The sequence below is a fragment of the Ciconia boyciana genome, unplaced genomic scaffold, assembly GCF_034638445.1.
Source record: "Ciconia boyciana unplaced genomic scaffold, ASM3463844v1 HiC_scaffold_37, whole genome shotgun sequence".
NCBI classification, from domain to species: domain Eukaryota; kingdom Metazoa; phylum Chordata; class Aves; order Ciconiiformes; family Ciconiidae; genus Ciconia; species Ciconia boyciana.
In genome coordinates, this window is record NW_027328405.1 from 1,489,861 (window position 1) to 1,507,739 (window position 17,879).

Below are 17,879 nucleotides of genomic sequence, written 5' to 3' on the forward strand. Positions count from 1 at the left end.
TATTTCATTTAACTTCATTCTTTCATTGCATTTAATTTTTCATTTTATAATTTCAGTTCATAATTTCATTTCATTCTTTCATTTCTTTCTTTCCTTAATTAGTTATTTCATTCTTTCATTTCATTTCACCATTTCATTTCATTTCAAGATTTCATTCTTTCATTTCATTTGTTCATGTCATTTCATTTCACTTCATTTAATTTCATTTCATTTGATTTCATTTCATTGTTTCAAATCAGTGTTTCATTCTTTTGTTCTTTTTTCTTTCATTTCATTATGTATTTCATTCTTTCATTTAATTTCATTCTTTCATTCTTTGATTTCATTCATTTCACTGTTCATTTCATTTCCTCTCATTCTTTCATTTTATTTTTCTTTCCATTTTTTCATTTCGTTTCATTTCATTTTCATTTCATATCATTATTTCATTTCATTATTTCACTTCATTTCATTTCATTCATTTAATTTCCTGTCATTTCATTCTTCCATTTCATACTTTGTCATTTTATTTCATTTCATTATTTCATTTAATTTCATTCTTTCATTTCAGTCATTTCAATACATTCCATTCTTTCATTTCTTATTTTCATTTAATTTGTTAATTTCATTTCATTTCATTTCATTTCATTCTTTCATATAATTTTATACTTTAATTTCATTATTTCATTTTAGATTAATTTCTTTCATTCTTTCATTCATTCCATTTCATTCTTTTCATTCATTCATTTCATTTAATTTCTTCATTTAATTTCATTCTTTCATTTCTTTCATTATTGCATTTCATTCTTTCATTGCTTTTGATTTCATTCATTTAATTTCATTCTTTTGGTTTTTCATTTAATTTTTTTTAGTTCAATTTATCTTCATTTCATTTCAGTCTTTCTCTGCATTCGATCATTTCATTTCATTCTTTGAGTTCTTTCACTTCATTGATTCCCTGTCATTTCATTTCATTCTTTCATTTAATTCTTTTGTTTCATTGTTCCATTTCATTTTAGTCTTTCATTTCATTCTTTCGTTTATTCTTTTGTTTCATCCTTTTGTTTCCTTCATTCCTTTCATTTAATTTCTTTCATTTCATGCTTACATTTCATGCTTACATTTCACTTATTTCATTTCTTTCATTTATTTCCTTTCATTTTTAAAATTTCATTTCATTCTTTCCTTTCATGAATTCATATAATTGCAAAAATCCTTCCTCTCCGCAGGCTGGGGGCACAGCAGGCCATCTGTCTGGTGCACGAGCAGCAGGCAGTACCCTGCCCAAATGGACGAGAAGAGCCCTGACAAGTGGTCATGCTCGATGCTGCAGAGGAAGGCAAAAATCCCCCGGGGACCAGTGCCAATCTGCCCGGGGGAAAATTCCTTCCTGACCCCAGAGCTGGCGATCGGCTGTTCCCTGAGCATGTGAGCAAGACCTGCCTCCTCGTCCCACAGCCTGCTCACGCCTCCCAGGAGATGCCCAAGCCCTGTTCTCTCTCAGTCCGGAGCCATCTCCGGGGCCTCTGAGAGTGGCAAAACGCCCGCAGCCTGATCGACCTTGGGGCAGGAATCCTTCCCGCGCCTGGCAGGACACCAGTGGGTGCCCCAAAGCACTGGGACCCCTGGCAACATCTCTGCATCCCATTCCTTACGGCTGCTGCCCCTGGCTCCGCAGGGGATGGATGAGGCCGGCGAGCTCTGCAGTGCTCCTCAGGAAGGCATTCCCTTGGTCTTGCTGCTGCTATCCAGCTGCCAAGGATTTCCGTCCATCAGAGGAGCTTTGAAGGTGGCCCTGCCAGGAGCCGGCCTTGCAGCGGAGAACCTCCAGGAGCCTCGTCCAGCCTCCAGCCTTCCTCCCTCAGCCCTCTCCAAGTAATGCCACCGGCTCCTTGAGGGCTTCCTCTCAGATGCCTTCAGGCTGCCCCCAGGCCAGCTCTCTCCGGAGGGCGAGGCCAGGCAGGCTGGCAGCGGGACACAGGGGGATGGCCCCTTTATCCTGCCCCCGGGCACCGGGACTGCTGCGTTGCCGGGTGGTGGCACCGTGCCATGGGGCTGACGGGTCCCCCATGCGCAGCCCCGCCCGCTGCAGCCGCGCCGCCGCCCCTCCACCCAGCATCCTTGGGACGAAGGCTTTTGGGGTGCTGGCCCCGAGGCAGCCCCTGTGCCCAGGAGGCCCAGGGGCTGTCCCTGCCCGTGGTGGCCATGCACTGGGCACAGCTGCTGGGCGTCCCTGACGCGTCCTCTGCCCCTCGGCTCCCAAGGACAAACCTCGTGCTCTTACTCTTCTCTCAGGCTGTGGCAGAAACCAACCCTGCAGCCCAAAGACCACCCCCATTAGCCGTCCCCTCTCTGCACCAGAGCCAACGGCCATGAGGCCACACAGCGAGGAGGACCAGGGACTTGATCTGGCTGGACACAAGCCCTTCCCGGGGGCGTAGCGGGGGTGATTTTGGCAGCCGCAGCCACAGTGTAACCAGAGCCATAGGCTGGGACGGATGGTGCCAATAGAACAAGCGCCATGGGAATAGCACAGGCTTTGACAAACCAGTGAGCAGAGGTTACACTGGTGTGAGGGACAGGTTGGGCATTTTCAGACCCAGAACATTTGGATCCGTGCCCAAAGCACAGCAAGGCAAATGACAACTCTTCCAAACTGTTAAAATTGCCCATTGCTGCTATCGCCCTCACATCCCCTTTTCCCACTGAAACCAAGCTGCACGGTTGGCCGTGTTTGTACGGGACACAAAACGTGCTTCAGCCGCAGGGTAAAACTTTCAGAGCTCATTTGTGACTTTAACCTTTCTGAGAGGTATTTGCCTACCTCCATTGGTGGGAAGATGTTCAGATCTTAACTCAAACCTTGGCAATTCTCTTTCTCTTTTAGGATTTAGTATTTTGAGTATTTTGAGTACTGAAAGAGTCAGGTAGGTACTATTCCTGTCATTTTCGTATGTTGGTGCCCAAATTGGTATGTACGTTCAGAGTATGTAAATAAGGGCATTTATAGGGCACACACATTCCTTTGGTTATGGCGATGCCAGAGGTGAAAGAAAGGGTTTGGTTCCCTCTGCATGAACTTTGCAGAGATGTTGAGAGCATGCATACGGCCTTTTCTGGCTCATGGGTGTCATGAAATCCAGAACATGATATGGACAAGGAAACCCTGATTTCCTGACCAATGGTTTTCTCCTCTAAATGTAAAAGACCTGACCATGAACTTCACTGTTTTGTTCATGTGATGACATCAAGGCATGAAGGGTGGAGCCTGAGAGATGTGTTAACGAGGCTTTCACCCATCAGTAGCCTGCTGGAGTCCAGCTCCACGCAGTCACGGCCAGCAGATCCAGCCCTCCACCGGCCGGCTGCGCAACGGACGCACGGTGTGGGTGGGCTCGGAACGTGAAGCTGGTGGGGTCAGTCCAGTCGTTTTCAGAATGGGTGTCTGCCTTGTAGGGAAGAAAATAGCCACAGCTGGCGTTAACTGAGCTTCCATTGTGGAAGTTGCATTGGAAAAAGTGCCAAATCAGCCCAGACACTGAAAAAGCTACAAGAGACAAAACACGGGTGGGTCAGCGCGATGCAGTTCATGGCACTGCTGTCTGTGGGGACGCGCTTTACTCTCCAGGAGTGTGAATAAAGATCGACGAGTTTTTAAATGAATTCTGCAGGCATTTAGTGAAGAGGAAGGTTGTGGCTGATAATGCTGATATGGGTGAGGAGGTGGCTGGCCAGGTGGCCATCCGACACTAAAAGACAACTGCCTGTCTTTAAGAGTCCCTGCGTTCCTGTAAGATAGCTGCAAAGAAGGACTGAAGATTTTGCTTTGTATACGCCCACCTAAAACCACCCGAGAATGTCGGTGTGATGCAATGACTGATGACGGTATTCAGATGCAAAGGAACTTCTTTTTTTTTCATAAATAAAAGAAACTATGAAAAACTGTCTTCTAGCACACAGGTGGTAATTAGTTTGGAAAAGTGGTGCAAGGAGTGCAGAAAGCTGCCAGACTGTGCCTATTCGGTTAAAGAATCTCAACATTTTGATGCACGCTGAGTGTGAGGAGACAGGCCCTTGCATGTGTCCAAACGTCCATCTGACAGATCAGCAGGCAGAGCGAGGCTGGAGACGAATTCCCCTGCCATGTGTGCCCCGTCTTTAAGTAGCAAAGATTTCAACAGCCCTAGTTATGGGGGGGAACACCCCAAAGCCAACAAACATTTCTCCATTTTTATTCACCCAACACCCTGGGGAAGTTTTAGTGTGCAGCACTGCAACCTATTTTCCAAATGTTAAATGCAATTTAGTAGGCAGGGATCTGTGGACTGCAAAAAATAAGTACTCACCTGAGACCTGAGAATGCCTGGGAAGTTTATGATCCTGCATGTGCTCACTCAGGAAAAGCAGGGAATGATTTTAAAGAGTGTTTACAAAACCTACCCCTAGTGATTGTTATCTGTTGTTTGCAAACATCCAGAGGCCCCCAGCACTAGTAGGCACCACTTGTGCTGGACACCTCTTGCTGGACACCTTACAGAGACAACCCCAAGGACAGCAAAGCAGCAGAAACACCTCCACACAACACGGTAATGCAGAGCACAGAGGAGCAACGTTAAGGTCTCCTACATCCCAACACAGTCACACCCAAAGACTATATTGACCCTTCATGGTTCACACTCATCACACTGCAAGAATAACATGTTACTTCTGTCTAATTCTGATGGTGTAAAAACACATGGTAATTCACAAAACCCAGAACCATTCCAAACCAAGCTCCATCCCTTTGCACAATATGCCATTTTCATTTCCTGCAACACTTGCAGGCCCCTAGTTTGCAGACCTGTATGCTTAACACCTTTGGAGGTCAGTATTCGCTAACCGTCTTTGGACTCGTCACACTTTGCAGGCAAGCCAGCAGCATGGCGAGGCTGAATGGCCGGTCACTACACCACAAATGACATTGAGGATTCAGCTTCATGAATGCTTGGCTCAGCTGGAACAGTTTCCCTGCTAAGCCAGTAAGCTTGCTGGTGTGCCATTTGGTTCAGGTTGTTTCAAATCCACAACTTGCATCGTAATTTTAAGCATCCTAACAAAACAAAACAAATTAAAATCAACCCATTGCCATGGAATATTTACTTTTCAGCAATCTTTCTTTTCTAGAAGAATGTTTGTCAGAAAGTTTTCCAGCTACCTCTTGAGAGCTGAACCTCACTCTCCAGGGAGCTGGAATGAGTGGCACAAGCTGACAGCTTGCCCAGCTAACTTGAGTGAATTCCACATTTCTTGAAATCAGGAGCAGGTATCACCAGCTCCGTCTGCATTCAGTTCGGGGCTGCAGTGAGATGTTCACTACAGAAACAGCAGTGTCACTATCAGATATCCCTGCCCTGGGGCTGCTTGCTGCAACCCCACAGCTCAGCAGCCAGAAAAGTTCATGGCACTGTTTCCCATCTGCTTCAGGGCAGTCAGCTGGCTTAGTCTGAAGAGCCCTTCTTGTCAGCCAGAGGCAAATGGTCCAGGGCCTCCTCTGCAGGGCTGTGCCAGAACTGCTTACATCAGGCTTGTAACCTGCCTGCAGTTATGTTTCTGACCTTCCCTTGAGACATGGACGAAGATGTTCCAAAGCTTTTTAAGTGATGCAAACAAGGACAGAAATCAAGCTCTCGCGTATGAACCTAGCCCTCAGCAGAAGGCAGTTCTGAGCTACCTGACCTGAGGTAGCATTCTAGCGTGCCATTCCCAAACAGCATAGGGCCTGCAACATTTTTAGGCATACGGACACCTGAACAGGTCAATACTGTAGCGAGAAATCCAAGGAGCTGCTATTACAACTTCAACTGCCAGTCACGGTAGAGGAGGAGATCTCGTTCCCAACAGATGTTGCTTAACTGACCATCGTATTGTTATACTGTAAAGCAATTCATTCATGCTCATTGAAGAAGTCCTGTCAAATATAAAGCATAAAACCATGACAGGCATTTGAAGTCAGGACTCCCTTGGTATTAGCACAAGTCTAATTTTGCAGAAGTGACTGTTCCACACCTAATTATGTAAATACAAAAATCAATACCAAAACTGTCATGCACTGGAAAAGAACAGCTGCTCAGTCCTGTAACGTGGTTATTCGTGAAGCATTCAAAAGGCATAGATCTAATCCCGGGTCACCTGGCTAAAACAGCCATGTTAGCTCTGAAAACCTGTCAGTCAGTGGAACTACCATAGCAGCAGCAAAGGAAACCAGCTTCACATTGAGAACTGTGCATAACGAGGATCCTGTTGAGCATCCTTTTGTCTTGTAGAATTACTGGTGTGTCATTCCCTCGATTTGTGATGCTTCTGTATTGTATGTGTGCATCAGTATTTCTGCCACAGTCTCAGAACAGTTTTCCCCAGCATATTGTCACTTCTCTACCACCCCTGTGTCACAGCTTGTTTGTATATAGAACAGCCAAATGTGTCATGAGTTTCTGCCTCCAAGAGCCTCAGCAACGGAGCTGGGTATGGAACTGGTTTTCCTGTCCTCTAACCCTTTTTTATCATGTGTTGTGGTTCAGTCCCAGCCGGCAACTGAGCACCACACAGCCGCTCGCTCACTCCCCCCTGGTGGGATGGGGGAGAGAATCAGAAGAGTGAAAGTCAGAAAACTCGTGGGTTGAGATAAAGACAGTTTAATAGGGAAAGCAACAGCCGCGCACGCAAGCAAAGCAAAACAAGGAATTCATTCACTCCTTCCCGTGGGCAGGCAGGTGTTCAGCCATCTCCAGGAAAGCAGGGCTCCATCACGTGTAGTGGTTACTTGGGAAGACAAACGCCATCACTCCTAATGTTCTCCCCTTCCTTCTTCTTCCCCAGCTTTATATACTGAGCATGACGCCATATGGTATGGAATAGCCCTTCGGGCAGTTTGGATCAACTATCCTGGCTGTGTCCCCTCCCAGCTGCTTCTGCACCTGGCAGAGCATGGGCAGCTGAAAAGTCCTTGACCAGTGCAAACACCACTTAGCAACAACTAAAACATCCCTGTGTTATCAACACTGTTTTCAGCACAAATCCAAAACATAGCCCCATACTGGCTACTATAAAGAAAATTAACTCTGTCCCAGACAAAACCAGCACATTCTGTCAGGGCAATTTTTGCTCCAAAATTATGGGAGAGTTTAAATCTTGATGAAACAAAACCATCCAAGTGTTTCATTCAGACATCTCTGGTATCTTATGTCTTCATTGATGGAGCCTAAAATTACAGTGAAATGCCAACTGGCATAAAACTACGTTTTGAAAAATGTCAAAACATAACCTTTTGATCATCTGCCAGTATTTCCCCATTTTTCTCCTTAGAGTACTTGTCAAATTCACTTACCTCACCATATTCATGCTTTTGATAAATTTGCTTGCTATTTCATGCACAAACTCTAACCAGTTCTACTCAGCATGAAAATCAGGAGTCAAGAGTACAGCCTGACAACCAGCCCAGGTGAGAACCAACTCACTTCAGTGCTAGAAAAACGTTCTCTTTGACTTCACACTTGTCACATGTAACAGTCAAGTAAGAAAGTGTCCGTTCCTGAGCTTCTCGTAGCATTGTTGTTGCTGAAGAATGTATTGCACATGGTCATCCACCATTTTTGGATTTTGGTTGTTCCGATGAGCCGCTTCCAACCTTTCTCTTTTTCCTTGGAACAGCTGGATTTTTCCTGTCAAAGGTAATAGGACTGTATTGAGGGAGGCTGTTGAATTTCTTTTCAAATTCTTCTTCCAACTTTGCTAAGCTAAAGGGGAAACAAACCCAATCAAATTAAATGTAACTCCGTTCCTGGAGAAAATACTCTATTGTTTAGGAGCATGTGTGTGTATGTACACACCTATCTACATAGAGAGAGGGGGAAAGAGATGAGCGCACACGCACTGTAAACATCAAACTAGTATATATTAATCCAACTTTGGGACGAGAATGTACGCTCGTATGCTCCAGCTTCTGCATTTGTAACTCAGTACAAATTGACCACCTTAATTGCATATATCAAGATTAGGAAAAAAATCCATGTCACACTGGTGACATTTTACTCTGTTTGCTGCACAGATTCGTACAGGAGTTGTGTCTGTTCTGTGAGGGGAATGAAAACAAGACAATAAACCCAATAAATGAACAAACCAATACAGTAACTTCACGTAAAAGTCCTTACGCCGGAATGAAAATAACAACAATTCCTACCAGAAGAAAAATGTCAATCTCTTCGGTCTTCTGGGGATATTCTAAAACCTGATGCTTTGGGGTGGGAATTAGCTTTGTACTCGTTCTGGGGGATTATATTTCCTCCCTCATCTTGTATTTGCTGCGAGAGGAAAAATGCAACTAGCTCATGCTTTCCTGAAACCCAACACCCCCCCTACTTCAGCCCCGCCTGAAGGACTGTAATTAGCTTTACCTACAGCTCAGGAAATCCACAGCCATGGGATTGTTGCTCCTCATAGCCAGATGAAAAGAAACCACTTGAATCGGATGGTATGGCATGGCATTTCTGGCTGTAATGACTATGCTGTCCTGTACAAGCACTCTGTTCCAGCAACTGTTGGCAGCCAGGCAGGGGCACAGGAGGGAACTGGATTTTAAGAAAAGGCAATGCGCCCAGCTAGGCAGAGTATAAATAGCACCATCAAGGACAGGGGAACAATGATGTTTTCTACTCGTCTTTAATTCTGTTTGCTATGGAAAACCTGAACTTGACAAAAGCTGGCATGACTGTTGGAGTGATGGCCCTTACACACTGTACCCTTGGAAGTATCACAGGAAACATGACGTTTCTGTCTGCTCTCTGAAGCAGCACTTCAAACAAATGGCATTCTGAAAGCTTTGCTACACAGAAAGATACTTCATTTTATCTCTGTAACCGGTGTTAACATTACTTACCTACATTAACAGGAGCATTACACAGGGAATCTCTCTGGCACCTTAGTTCAGGAAAGCCAACTATGCTAAAGGACAGCACTGAGAAATACCCTGAAGCCCTGTGGAAACTGATGCGGCGTGATGATGGCTAAGTGCTAGAATAAGGCTGGCGGGCTGTACTGCTCTAATAGAAAAAGGCTCCAACTGATCTCAGTGCTGTTTCCATGGTCCTTTAAGTGCCTTTTATGTCACCTGGAAACCCACTGCGAGATTGATTTTCAGAATACCCTAAGTGCAACGGAACAATACAGTATCTCTCACTATCGCCATGGACAAGTTACTTGAAATCTGATGTCCACACCCCCTCAACCCCCAAATGTCCCCATATACAATTCCTTCCTCCATTTTCAAATAACCCTGAAGGAGTGGTTGTTGTGGTTTAGCCCCACTCGGCAACGAAGCACCACACAGCCGCTTGCTCACCCTCCCTCCCTGGTGGGATGGGGGAGAGAATCGGAAGAGCAAAAGGAAGAAAACTCGTGGGCTGAGACAAGAACAGTTTAATCATTGGACCACCACCACCAAAAAATAATAAATTGTAATGAGAAGGAAAACAACAAGAGAGCGAGAGAGGAACAAAACCCAGGAAGAAAACAAGTGGTACAACCACTCACCACCCACCACCGTCGCCCAGATAGTCCCCGAGCAGCGATTGCTTCCCCGGCCATCTCCCCCCCAGTTTATATACTGAGCATGACGTCATATGGTGTGGAATAGCCCTTTGGCCAGTTTGGATCAACTATCTTGGCTGTGCCCCCTCCCAGTTTCTCGTGCACCTGGCAGAGCATGGGGAGCTGAAAGTCCTTGACTCGTGCAAACATTACAACCGGTGCTGAGCTGCTGTGCTGGCAGGACAGGGTTTTAAACTGGGCAGGAAACTTGCTCATAGCAGCCGAAAGGGGAGAGATGGCCCCAAGTGACCGGGGAATCTGCCCAGGCTTGATAACCTCCCGTGCCAAAACTGCCAGGAGAACTGGGGTGCCGGGGATTCTGCGGTACCAGGGTGCCAGGGGGTTTGGGGGTGCCGAGGGTGCCAAAGGTGCCTGGGCACTGGGGTGCCGGGGGTGCAGAGGGTGCTGGGAGAATGAGGGGAACAGGGGTGCTGGCTTACCAGGTCGGTTAGGGGTGCCATACCTGCTGGGGGTGTCCAGGGTGACAGCGGTGCCACTGCGGCAGGAGGTGCCCAGGGTGCCTACGGTGCCACTGCCCTGTGGGTGTGCGGGCTGCGGGGAAGAGGGTCTGCTCCTGCCCAGGCAGGCAGCAGAGCTTGGCTGAGCCTGAAAGAGACAGGAGCAATCGCTGGCAGTCACCTCTGCTCCTTCCCCAAAGAGCATCCCTGGGCTGGAGGGGTTGGGGACGGTCCCTGCCTCTGGGGTAGAAGGTTTTGGGCAGGACAAATGGCTCATGCAGCTGGGGTGCTTAGGGGCCAGGGGGCCACACAGTGAGAGCCACAGGGCTGGCAATGCCATGGTCCGTTCTGTCTGTTGGCTGCTAAGGACTCGGTGGGGTTGCCGGCTCTGGCTGCTTCTGTTTGGGGGTCTCCCAGGAAGGAATGTGGGGGCTCCCTGTGTTCTGCCCCACCCCAACAGCCTCCCCAGCTTCTCATGGGGAGGGAAAGGGTTATCAAAAGAGGAACAGCCAGTGGCCCAATGCCCAACTGGAAGTCAGCAAGGAGTGGTGTCCCTCAAGGGTCCATACTGGGACCGATGCAGTTTAGTACCTTCATCGATGGCATGGATAGTGGCATCGAGTGCACCCCCAGCAAGGCTGCAACCACACCAAGCTGAGTGCTGCAGTCGATACGCTTGAGGGGAGGGATGCCATCCAGAGGGACCTGCTTGCTTTTCTCCCAAACACAGGCATTTCACATCCCAGAGAGGGGAAAAAACACAAAAAAGCAAAAAAACCCACTGGTGTTTGTAAGAATGATCCAAAAAGGAGCAGGAGGTACAGTGCCTACCAGACCTTTCAGGAGGAGGAGTTTTAGGGAGAGTTTTCTGCCCACAAAGCATTCGAGGCCCTGGGAAGAAAACTGATCACAACTACAACTTCTGAAGACCCTTTTTGCCCTCCTCTGTTCGTACTCAGGGTTTACACCCAAGCCTTGAACGTGCAGGTTCTGCAGCAGCTGTACACCCTTGCACAGATCCAATACAGCCTCAACGGCATTACGGCCTCCCCGGTCGTTAACTGCCTGCAAGCAATTTAGGGAGCGTGGAGGGAAACTCTCAGACTCAGGCAGCAACCTGGATACACAGGATCATTTCACCAGACCTGAAAAACTGGAGGGTCCCTGTAGTTTCACACCAGATACCAAGCCTGGGAAATTCCTCTAGCACAACAACAACAAACAGGCACTAATCTCCTTGCTTGTGAGAGGTACAGCACAATTCTCATGCCAAGCTGCCCTTCTACATTGGCATTACAGCTTCTGGTGTCCCCAGCATCTGTACAAACTCGTGCAGCATCTACCTACAGAGATGACCATTTCCATGTAAGAGACGACCCCACCCATCTGCCTGCTCCTGCCTCTCCTCCCGTCCTGCTGGCACGCACATTTCTGCAGCGGCACTGCGAGCTGCAGGAGGTGACACACAGGTTAGGGGTAACGCTGGCTACCAAAACTACACCGCTGCTTGGGCCAGGTGAGTTTGAACCCCAGTTAAAAGTTCCAGCTCCCCAGCACCATCCAGCAGCGCAGCACGCACTGGAGCAAGCCAGCGGCACAGAGAGAAGCTCCGTGAAGCAGCAGCGTTCGCTGAACAGTGGCCAGGGAAGGCCGTCATGAAACCACAGAGTCAGCTGCTCCCAGAGAAGTACCAGCAAAGGGATCTACCTCGACATGCAGGAAAAGCAGCACCCAAATAGGTCAGAAATGTCCTTGTTCTAATGAAAGAAACACACTTCTCTCAAAGATAAGTCCTCATCTTGGATAATCTCCTTAGTCAAAAAGGTTTTTAAACTCTGGCCTGAGTGAACAAAATACATTAAAGCTGACATCTACATCTTCTTACCAGTCTTTCTACATTCCCACCCCAGACATTACCCAGTCTCTCTAAAACACTCAGGACGACATCAATACTCGTCCTCCCCCAGGAATCCACACGCTATCCAAAACCTCACTGGTGCTAAGCAGCAGGTAAGCCGAGCCTGGGACACAACCCGAGGACACCAGTGAGACACAACTGGCCTCTTTTCCAGCAGTACACAGCCCACGACTCTCAGCAAGGCTCCTCTTAGCAAATATTCACCTTCTGGCTAGAAGCTGCATAAGACCAAACTGCTTTGCTGAACACCAGGAACATCCATGACTTTCTCAAACTCTTCTTTGCCCCAGCTGAGAGGCAAGGGATAGGATCTCCTAAAGGCTCTTTCACAGGCACAGTCCTGAAAAAATAACGCACTGCTTCTCTACTAGTGCACAAAGAGATTAGGAAGAGTTTCCTTTTCAAGTGTATGTAGACGGTTTCTGAAATTAGACAAGTAATTTCTCATGAGGAGAAGCCCTTTGCCTTGCATCTGGCAATCGACAAGGAGGTGGACCCAGCGGCACAGACCAGACACTGGAAATGAACGCAGGAACGTCCCACCTCCTCGCCGAGTTACCTCCTGTCTTTTTGGAAGCCGTTAGCTGACATGTGAAGACAAGAAGTTGCATGTCAAGCAAAACATTACTAAAAAAAGCTGTGAAAGAGTAGCTTGTTCAGTTCAGAAAGAAGACTGGACAATGCCAAGTACAAACCACCAGCCTATGCACAGGGAAAGTTCCAGAAGGCAGACGTGGTACCCAATAACGACAAACAATGCCTCTTCACATCAGTTTCCTGTGTGTTCAGGTTAGTTCTTTTAGTCAGACACAGAAATCTGAAGTGATTTCTTCTTTTGCTGAAGGAGACTTCTAAGTAGGTATTGCTAAAGATTGCAAAAACAACAACAAAAACTAAGGCAGGTACTTTCCTCCTCACAAGATGCATCTCATTCCAGTGTTTCTCATATTAAATTCTCTTCTCAGCTCTAAAGGGTCCCCATTTTCTCTGTTCCAAAACTAGGTATGGCTTTTCAGAGAAAGGAACACGTAGCTCAGTGCTCAGAGCTATGGAGAATGGAGAACATTTTTAAAAAGGCAAATAAAGGCAAATAAAACAAATAAAGGCAAATAAAACAAAGAGCAAACATCAATGGGAAATCCTGGGAGCAGAATGAGAAACACCACACAAGTCAAACTCTCCCAAGCCCTTACGCCTCCATCAAGGACCACAAGCCCTGAGGCTGACCATGGCTGTTGGATGAGTTTCCCTCCCCAGACGGAAGCGCCTCTCGCTACGCTGTGCTCAGACCAAGGAAGGAAAAGGCAATACACCCCAACATCTAAAGGCATGCCACTCCATTCAAAGGTGATTTTTCATTTCTTTAGGTCAGCTGCCTGGCCAGTTATAACACCTGCTTACACTGACTCCATCTACCCTTACCCATGTGACAGGCTGTGACAGGCTGAGTCAGTGTGGAGAGTCAGGTGGACTTTGACACACACACACACTGCTACCACGGGACTGGTATTCTAACCTCTTTACATTTATCCGTCACTTGGAAGCTGCCCAAGGGTCAGCATGCCCTTGCTACTGGAGCTTCTTGCTCTGTGTAGGCACTAAGGACGACATTTCTGGTGAGGTATTCTTTCAAATGCGTAAAGCACAGCAGAACATACTGTGGATGAGCTACTGAGCATCATCCCCAGGCACATCAGGAACAAGGGCAAAGCTTGTATATTTCAGATGCAGTTGAGTTACACGGCCTTTGAACATTCACCACTACCAGCCATTTCACTAGACTCAAGGCTGACAGCAGTGTACAAGGACACTATTTTCTGGACACTCCGGGGTAGAAATCCTAGAGACTTCCTTTAAGGACACAAATCCAAAGAGCTACAATAAGCTTTTCTAATTAAGCAGAGTAAACAAAAAGCAAGCAAACAAAAAATGACAGGTAAAACCCTGAGGCACTAACGAGGAACAAAAAGTCTCCTGTTAAGTCCACTACCCCTCACAAAACAGACAAGTGGATTAAAGAGATTCCTGCAAAGAAACCGTGGATGGAAGATAGCCCTGATAAGTCCAGCACAAGGGACCAACATGGAGACGGAAGCACTGACCCTTCTCATGCTCCTCCTATGAGCCCTTTGCCAGCTCCATGAAGAGGCCAAACCCAGGATGAACGAATCAGATCTGAGAAGAAGTTGGCCCCCCAAAATTCAAAATGATCAAGAAGTCTATTTCAAATACGGATTCACATCCACTGTCACGGATGCTGACCCCTGCCCTAAGCACGCGTCATGCTTGGAGACAGGAGCTAAGGACCGTACGAAGTCACCACCACGAGATGTTCAAAACTGAAGCATTCAGAACACGCAGACAAACCTCTACCATTTTTTCAGCAATGTTTCAAGTCCCACAAGACTTGGTCCAGGACTTTCCAAAACATCACTAAACTTAATGATAGCAGCCTCTTTGCAGGTTTCTTACTCAAAAGCAAAAACCAAAAAGCCATGTACCCTTGGGGAAACCCTGGTCCTTCTGTGTGGCTGGGGTCTGACTCCGGCTCTTCCTCAAGGCAGGAGGAATGACCATGAATGTGGGGAGTCCACACAAATTCAGAAGTACACTCAGTCCTCTGACCGTCATTATCTGTGGGCCACAAGTCCTCCCACATTCCAGAAGTGCCCGTTAGTCATCTGGCAGTCATTCTCCACGAACTGCAAGTGCTCCATACCTACCTACCTACCTACTGACCCAGTGGAAATGAGTTGGACCGCAACAGAAGTGACACTGCCTGGCCCGGTCACACATATTACAACACAAATGGTGGTTACAAGACAGAAAATGCAACACAAACCACCAGAACAGCAAAAAAAAAAAAAACAAGCAGAAGACACATCATACAAAAACCAAATGTCCCTATCCAAACCCTAAAAAGGGAAACTAAAGCTAAAACAGGACTCTCCAAAAACAAGACCACCCAGAAAACAAGAGAAGGCAACTAACCTCAGGAACCCAGGGCCAACAAACCCACATCCTGTCCATAACAATAACACGCTTTAATCCTACCTCACTTGAACTCTGACATCCCATAACTCTAGCACGTTGTAGCCCTAAGGTATCAAAACATTGAACACAAACTCCTTGGAGAGCTCTGCCAGGGCCTTCAGGTGGCCCCTGATCTCAGACATCACAGCTCTGAAGTGGGAATGGGACAGAGCCACCAGGACATCACCAGCAGCCACCTTCACATCATCTGTCACACCCTGAAAAAGTGCCTGCGTTAAACACTCCCACGGAGAAGCCTGAAGCACTCAGAGCCTTGCAACCAGCCAGCCATGACCACGGGGCTTCAGCTCATCATTTCTGTGTCAGAGCCACCAGGCAGATGACCCCGTCCTCCCTGTGAGACCTCTTGGGGCAGCCAAGCCCAGCACTGGGTGGCTGGATACGGCCTTTGCTCTATGGGGAGCTGCTTCCTGGGAGCAGGATCTCTCACGGGGGCACTGGGAAACCCTCCTCAGGCCTGGATGCCTGAGAAACACCTCTGCGCTGCTCCATCTCTCTCCAAAACCAGGGGTGGTGGAAGGCTGCTCTGGTGGCCTCCAAGAGAACCAGCTCACCTGGGCTGCTCTGTGGCCACTGGGTGCCTCAGCTGTCAGTGGGTCTCAGTGCTGCTCTGCCAACGGCTGTCACCTCCCTGCAGGACGCTCTACAGCGCACGGTACGTCTCCACTGGGTCACCCTGTGGACAAAGATCGGAATGGAGGGATGGAGCTTGCTTTGCCCCCATTCCCAGGGTGCCACAAAAGAGACCTGCCACCCCCAAATCAGCTGTGTGACGTGGACACCATGTACGAGCTGCAGACACGGCTCAGGACAGCTGTGGGGAGCGGGCAAGACATTCTGCGGTGCCCCAGCCGCTGGCAGAAAGCAGAGCTGGACAGAACAGGGGGGGAAACCCAGGGCAGCCGGCAGCGGGGCCCGGCAGGGTGCAGCGCCCACAGAAATGCCCAGCTCCTAGAGCCTCGGCCCAGGGCTGTAGCACGGGGTCGGAACCGGCTGAGGCTTCGCTGGGAAAAGCCAGGCCTGACACCTCGCACGTGTACCTGGCCCCGGGATCTGACAACCTGTCCCTCTGCCCATCGCCACCACGGGATCCACAAAGCAGTGCCACCAGCCCTGGCGTGGTCCTGAGCCATCTCTGGATGCACGAGTCTTTAACCAGCAGCCCTACAAAGATGAAAAACTCGCCAGAGTTAAGCTGTTCTTAAGGTCTGGCAGGCAGTACGGTTCTTTGAGCTGCCTGGTGGTGCCGCTCCTGGGGAGTGCTGAAGAAACAGGGCGGCTGCCTGTACCTGCAGGCAGGCGGTGGAGTGTCCGCAGTGGGAGGGAGCGGTGGTTTGTGCGGCTGTGGAATGGGTTCAAGCTTTAAATGTGTCCAGCGTGGTACGCCAGGTTCCTTTTTCCTTGCAGGTTGTATTTAGAGCTTAAACCGTATTATTTTAAAGAAAGAACATCAAGCAAACAAACAAAAAACCATCTAGGCGACTTCTACCCCCAGCTGGGCTGTTTTTCCCCACTCCTGGCCACTCTGCAAGGCGATGCTCGTCACCAATATTAGGCTGCAGGTCTGGGCCCAGGGCAGGGCTTTTGCAGGCAGCACATTTCTGGAGGCTCCTGGTAATGCCTGTCCTGGGGACTGCTCAAGAAATGGGGCAGTTGCCCATCATTGCTAGTTCTGGTCTCTCCCCATCACTCTCTGTCCGGCTCCCTGCCCCCATTTTTTCATTCCTCCCTCCCTGTCTTTAGCCCATCACTATTTTTTCCTTTCTCTTTCTTTCTCTGACTCCCTGTCTCTATTTTCTAATTCCTCCCTGCCTGTCCTATAGCCTGCTCCTAGTTTTTCTTTCTCTACATCTCTCTCTCCCGCTCCATGTCCTTCTCTTTTTTCTATCACCGTCTCCTGCTTCCTGGCTTTGTTTTTCCTCTCTGCCCTGCAGCCTGTCCCCTCTTTCCTGCCTGCATCCCCTGCTCAGCTGGCTGTGCCTTCTCTCTTCTCTCTGGGCCTCCGTCCTGCTCCCCATCCCCTTTTGCTCTTCCTCCGTCTCCATCCTGGAGGCCATCGCTGTTCTGTCCTTCTCCGCCTCCTTGTCCCCATCCACATCCCTCTGTTTCTCAGTCTCTCTGCATTGCTTCCCGCCCTTCTCTTGCTCTCCCACTCTCTGTCCCTGCCTCTCCCTGTCTCTCTCCCCTCCCTTTTCCCTCTCACCCTTTCCCCTCTCTCCCTCTGTCCTGCTCCCTGTCCCATTGCTCTGTCACTCCGCTCTCCCGATGCCTTTTCTGTCTCTCTGCCCCCTGCCCCGCTCCCTCACCCCGCCTGTGTTGCTCCGTCCCTCTGGCCTCCTTCCTGCCCTTCTTCTCCTCTCTCTGTCCCTCTGTCCTGCTGCTTAGCACGAGTTTTCTTCCTGCCCCCCGCTGTTCCCTTCCCCTCCATCCCTTTCCCGCTCTATCCCTGTGCCCGCTCCTCACCAGTACTTTTCCTTCCTCCACTCCCTGACCAGCTCTGCCCCATTCTCCCTGTCCCTCTGTCCATCTGCCGTCCCTCTGCGGCCACCTCCCCGCCCTGTCCCACCCCTCTCTGATGCTCTGCCCCTCTCCCCTCCTCCTCCCTGCTCCTCTGGAGCTCCGGGCCGGGGCCGGGACAGCCCCGGGGAGGCGGCCATGGGCCTGTGGGGCGGGGCGGGGCTGGGGACGGTGTCCCCGCAGGGTCAGACAGCAGGAAGGTGTGCCCCAGGGCATGGCGGGAGCTGTAGTCCTGGGGCAGGGGGCTGCCAGGCGGCCATGTTGGTTCCCAGGGCATGGCGGGAGCTGTAGTCCTGGGTCAGGGGGCTGCCAGGTGGCCATGTTGGTGTGGG